Below are 6,759 nucleotides of genomic sequence, written 5' to 3' on the forward strand. Positions count from 1 at the left end.
TTGGTATAGAAAAAAACCCCGACTATATTTGGATTGGTTTGATTTTAACTTAAAAAAACCAACTCGAGACCAAACCAATCCGACATTATATATGTAATTTTAAAATTTTATTTTATACATAAAATTATTTACTTTGATATAATTTTAAAATATTTCTTATACTATTTCATAGTTTTTATCTTTTAGTATATTATTTCAAGTTTAAAACTTAGAATTCGGAATGTTCCTATAAAGATTATAGTTCATAAATATTGATAATTATAATAAAACTTAAATCAAAATCAAATAAATACTAATGCAAAAAGAAAATCAAATTCAACACTAAGAATGACAATAATATTGAATATTTGTTCTTTAGTTTTACATTGGTTTAGATAATTAAAATACATAATCTAATTTTAATTTTCCTTAAATATTTAGTAATGTAACTGATACTTATTAAACTTATTTTAGCATGATTTAGTACTTTTAAATTATGATTATTTTCATTATGATTTGTAATGTTTATTTTATATGATGATTTCATTATTATTTTTTATTGAATATTTTAGTATCATCAGTACTCATCTCATATTTTGTGTTATTTTCTTAAAAAACACCTTAGATAATTGTATTTTGATTGGACTAAAGAAATATTTGGAGCGCAAGTTAATTTTATGTTTGTATGCAAACTTTACCGAAAAAATCCAAAAATCTGAAAAAATCCGAGGTTTATTAGTTTGGTTGATTTATAAATTTAAAAATTCAACACAATGATTTGGTTTGGTATTTGAAAAATCCGAACCAACTCGAGGTTGAAAAACCCAAAAAATCCGAATTTTATTAGTTTGATTTGGTTTATAAATTAATTTTTTTTACACAAATAGTTTGATTTGATATTTGAAAAACTCGAACCAATACGGTCATGTACACCCCTACTTGTGGGTATTGTATTGCTGCCTTGTTGGTCTTGTTAGAAGAATTGAGTTTGGGCTGGGTTTCTGTTGTATTGGAAGGGAAGACTGGGCCGGTTGGGTTTCTTTTTGAAAGCAGTGGGCTGCTGGAATTGCTGAATTGGGTCACTTTGAAATGGCCCAAAACTGATCTTAAATAGGAAAAATTACTCCATATATGTATTTAAGATCTTATATTACATCATGTAAATCTATTAATTAGGAATTACTAATACAACAATTTAATTATTAGTGATAACAGATTCGAATTAATTTATTTGATTTAAATTTTATTTTCGTATTTAATATTGAAAAAAGAAAATAAAATGTATGGTTTTTTTTATGGCAGTTACCAAGGTAATTGTCTAACTACAATTTAGGAATTTTAATGTTACATGTCTCTTTAAAAGGTAATAATCCGTACTTAAAATTCCAAACTTCTCTCCTTAATCTTTTCAAAATAATTTTACAACCATGATGAAATTCCTATGAATCTTCTCTCCATTGTAGCAGTACTTGTGTGTGTTAGTTTCAACTAGTGATTCTTTAACTACATTTCAAAAAAAATATATTCTTTAATTCATTCTCAATTTATTCATGAACTCTTGTTGGAGACTTGAGAGAGATTTGCATAGGCGAAGATGAAGGCCGTCAGCGTTCTAAAAAGATGAAGCTTTTTGAGTGGACTAATATCGTCAAGATTAGAGCCGCTTCTATGGAAAGAAAGATCTATTTGAGAGGAAGTATTGGTGTTGGTGGATTCGAAAAAATCTATGGTCATTAATCAGAGGAATGAAGGTCGTCAATTATTATGTTTCATCCAACATTCAACCATATTTCATCCATAGTTCTCTTCCCTTTTAATTCAATTTCTATGTTTGTATTATTTTATTTGATTTTGATAATTTTGCCTAAAAAATCAAATAAATTTGTTTAACTTGATGTGACAACTTGGTCAAGACTCAAGGGTCGAAGTTGTAAAAGCAAATTTTTTTGTGAAGAAATTTAAATTTGGAAAAAATCAAGCCAAGTTGAAAATCGACAGTAATATTGGTTATCAAATTATGTATGAAAAATGATGCCCAACAATTTGTATATTAGTAAAATTTGATTAATGTATGAAAACTGTAATAAATTTGGTATTCACGCTTTAGCTTAATCTACCATTTTTTAACCAATTTATATACCCATTACCCACACTAATTGATATTTATGTTGAGTTATTAACATATTCATTTGGTATTAAAACGGGTATCAAAGATTTTTTAATTATGCATTATATGGAATTGATATATAATATGGTATGTTCACTTTTTGAACTGTAAATAATATATAGTTTGAAACTATAGTATATAGTAGAACCGTCAATATGGGCTAGGCCCGTTGGGCCGGCCTAACCTAACCTAACCTGTGATTTGATAGGGTTGGGCTACGATTTTTTAAGCCCATTTAAGAAAAAGGCTTTTTAGCCCGACTTGAATAAGCTTGCCGAATTGTGGGGCTTGAAAAATATGGATAGGGCCGGCCCGTGGGCCAAATAAAAATTAATTAAAAAATAAAATAGAGTATTAAAAATAACAAGAGTCTAAACTCAAAATCAGTTTAATGTTTTAAATACAAATTATGTTTATAAAATATGTATTACGTAAAACAAAAATTTCCTAAAAATTCTAGGAATCACTACATAGGCCATAGCTCATAGTTTTTGTGTTTTATTATGATCATTGAAAAAAAATTAGGTTAATATTTTTATTTAGCTATTCATGCTTTTACTTGAAATCAAACTTAATAAATATTCGGATGGGGCCAGCCCATATTGACAGTTCTAGTATATAGAATGGATATATAAATAATATGTATGGAATAAATATACAAATTGGTTTACTTAATCTTTTTATATCAGTTATATATGTTTTATATGTAATGTGTATGATGACTATAAAAATTAGTATAAAAATTGATGCTTAATAGATTTTATATTTTATTAATTATTATACAAATTAATATTTATTGATTGTGACATCCATTTAAAAGATATACATTAGATTATATAATAAATGAAATCGGTTTATAAAGTGATTTCATATATGGAATATGTATAATGTATGTGGAAGTTGGCATGCAAATCGGTGATCACCTATTTTTATATTTTATTAACTGTTTTAGTGTATGAAAAGGGTATACAAATTGATATCTATAAATAGTGATATTTATTTAATTGGTACCAATTTGTATACTAATTTCATACACTATGATATCAGTTTGAATTAAAAATTTATTTTATCTATTTCCGTATTGAATCAAAATTGAATGAACACTACCTTCTTTCACACTGACTTTTTTTTTTGTTACTTTTCAAGATTTAAAAAAATAAACTAAAAGATCGTGGATAAAAGCAAAAAAATTGTATAGAAGACAAATAGGGAAGAAGAAGAAAAAAATCGTGTTTGAAAATATAAACAAAAAATACCTATGAATATATTTAAAGGAGAAAATTCTGTGAATATTATTAAGGGAATATATTTTAGGAAGAAGAGATATTTATTTGGGAAGAAGATTCGGAACAATTATTTTTCTCTCGAATTATGAAAGAAGATTAGGAAGAGAAAATATTGGAGAGATATTTTAGGAAGGAGAGAACTAACTAGGAGACAATTAGGGGATTGATATATCTTGCAAGTTATAAAATATTATATTTGTGGAAAGAATATTAATTAATTAAAGGGAAATACGTTAGGAATTTAAAAAAGAAAACGTTTTTCATTTTTAATTTTAATTAATTTATTAATTTGTTAAGCATTGATAGGAATCTAATGTTGTATATGGAAAACTAGAAAGTCTTGTTAGTACTAGTAATATATAATCTTTAATTTGTCATTTATTCAATTTTCCCCATAAATATGGGTTGGAATTGATATTAGAAGATGGTTAAAGATTGCAATTGTAGCCGATTAGAATTAAGAAATTAGCCAAATTGAATTGAATTAGTAAATTTGGCTAAAATTTAAATAAGACGAATTAATATAATCAATTAACGAGCTTCTTAATCTCAACGAAATAAAGTAATAAACTTAATTAAACTTAAATGACTCAGAATTAAAATCATAATTTAAACTAAACTAATTTAATAAAATATTTAACTAAAAAAAATAAAATCTTTTACGATGATTTTCGAATATTCATAAAATGACATAATTATATACATAAATGTAAAAAGAGAAAATGGTCAAATGTCATCCCAACCTATTATCGGATTCTCAACTACACACTTACTTTACCGGGGGGGGGGGTCCTATCACCCCCCTGAACTGTTTTAAAATAGAATAAATAAACTCTTAATGCTGAGTTGGCTAAGAAAGTGTATTTCACTCTCTCAGGGCTGCTTTTATCTTTATTTCATATTTTTATTTTATTTTCTTTCTCTTTCTAATTAAATTAAAATAATCTCCACCACCCCACCCTAACCCAACCGCCCCACACTTCTTCTTCTTCACACTCACCCTACACCTCTTGTTCTTTTTCACACTTTTGCTTTATTTTTATTTTCCATCACAAATCTCTACAATTTTCTTCAGGAATTCTACATATTAACCATCTCTTACATAATCAAAGAACCTTTAAACAAATTTAGTTATTACTCCCAAATCAAAGTAATAAAATAAAGAACTCAAAATTCAACTTTTTTACCGAAACCCATTTCAAACAAACATAGATTTTTCAATTTCCAACACATTCGCAAGCTCTTCTCTCAAACGTTAATTTTAATTTCACATTCTTGAATTTAACCACAAATTGGGGTATTTTAGAAATGGGGCATAAAAATTCAATTGGATCATAATTTTTTTCAATTGGATTAATTTCAATGTTTTAATTTGGTTTGCTACTTTCACCAACATTAAGAAAAGAAAGAAATTGAATTCAAAATTTATGGCATGCCCATATACTACTTTGGGTATATCCCTTCATAAGCCCCCAACATGAGTAAAATGTGTAGCAATGAACTCTGAGAGAAATTGTGGGGAATAAGATAAAGATATTGGTCATAGAAACTTTTACTCGTCGAAATTTTTTTACCGTCTTTTCTCTTGCCGGAATGTCAATGGATGAGAAGTGAGCTTGATAATGGTGATGTTCTTAATGATAATGGGGGGTTTCTAATGGGGCATATAATAATTAAAAAAAAGTAGGAAAAATAATTCATTTATTATATTTATTAGGTGGCATTGACATGGCGCTGACGTGGCGCTGACATGGTATGTGCGTGTGTTACACCACAATACACATGAGTCACTATGTCATTTTAGGGTGAAATTTATTTCCTTATAAAATAGTTCAGGGGGGTAATAGGACCCCCATAAAGTATGAGTGCGTAGTTGAAAATCCGACCATAAGTTGGAGGGGTTTTTGACCATTTTCTCATTGTAAAAATATAGATATTTATGATTTAAAATTATTAGAAATGACAAAATTACTTTAAAAATAAGTTGAAAAATATTTTGAATTTTATAAAATTAATTATTTCAAATCATTTGCATTGAAGAAGCTCGATGATTAATATACAATGTGAAGGTCCAAAAGTGTGTGTCAACATCAACAATTACAAATTTTCAAGAAAAACTATAAAATAAAGTTAAAATAACAAAACCTAGCTCAAGAATTTGATAAGTTGATATAAAAATATCTAAATAGTGTTGTGTTCCTTCAACATAATGATTGTTGCACTTCTTGAAATTTTGAAGAAGACATCAAAATTCTTTTTGTTATTTTCTAACTTGTAAGCAACAATAACTCAATAAATTTTATACGAGAGAATTCAATATTCACAGTAAAAAAATAAAATAGAAATTTAAAAAATGAATATATGGTAAGTAATCAAATTATTAGGAAAATAAGGAAGTACAATCTCCTTTTCCCACGTAAGGAAATAATTCCCAAAAATCATTCCATCTCTTAGGAAAGTGGAAATTAACCACTTTGAATAATTACTTCTTACCCGTTTTGTTTAAAAGAAATTGAGAAGTACATATAATTTATTTATTTTTAAAAAATATGTATAAGTACTCTTTTTGTTAAAATGGGCCCCCCAAAATTATAAAACCCCAAATGATGACTTTAGTGGCCTAGGAGTTAGACGCCCAGTACAAGAGGTTATGATTTCTAACTCCCTTAAAAATTAGTATTCCACAAACTTCAATTCGATCTAACAAATAAAGTATATATGAATCGTAATAAATTTATGTCATCACACGATAGTGGAAAATAAATTAAATATTAGATCTCGAGTGTCTTACAACTTAGGAAAAAAAAGAATATCCCCACAAATGATAAAAATAATATTTGAAAATATTTTTGAGTTAAGTAACTTTATTACAGTATTTTATTTATGCAAAATTTTAGTTGAGACCAAGAAAATGTTGGTCAAAATGCTATATCTATAATATTCTTGTATACATTTTTTTTTTAAAATAAGCAAAATAGCAATGAAAACTTAATTTTCTCTATATGTAATTAATTAATCTAAATTTTGTAATCAGTCGTATTGGACGCGCACAAGTAAAATTCATGCTTTAAGGGTGTGTTTTGGTACGAAGAAAATATTTTTTTTTATGGAAAATAAGTAGATTTTTAACTTATTTTCTCATATTTGGTTGGTGAGTAGAAAATATTTTTCGGAAATTTTTCAAAGTGTTTGATTTATGAATGAAAAATATTTTTGAGAAAATATATTTTAATTTTACTAGAGAGTAGAAAATGATTTTTGAATTAAAATTGAAAATATTTTTTTAAAATAAACTTATTTTTTTTGGGGAGGGTGGTGTGGTGGAGG

Source organism: Solanum tuberosum, unplaced genomic scaffold, assembly GCF_000226075.1.
Source record: "Solanum tuberosum cultivar DM 1-3 516 R44 unplaced genomic scaffold, SolTub_3.0 scf00500, whole genome shotgun sequence".
Lineage (NCBI taxonomy): Eukaryota > Viridiplantae > Streptophyta > Magnoliopsida > Solanales > Solanaceae > Solanum > Solanum tuberosum.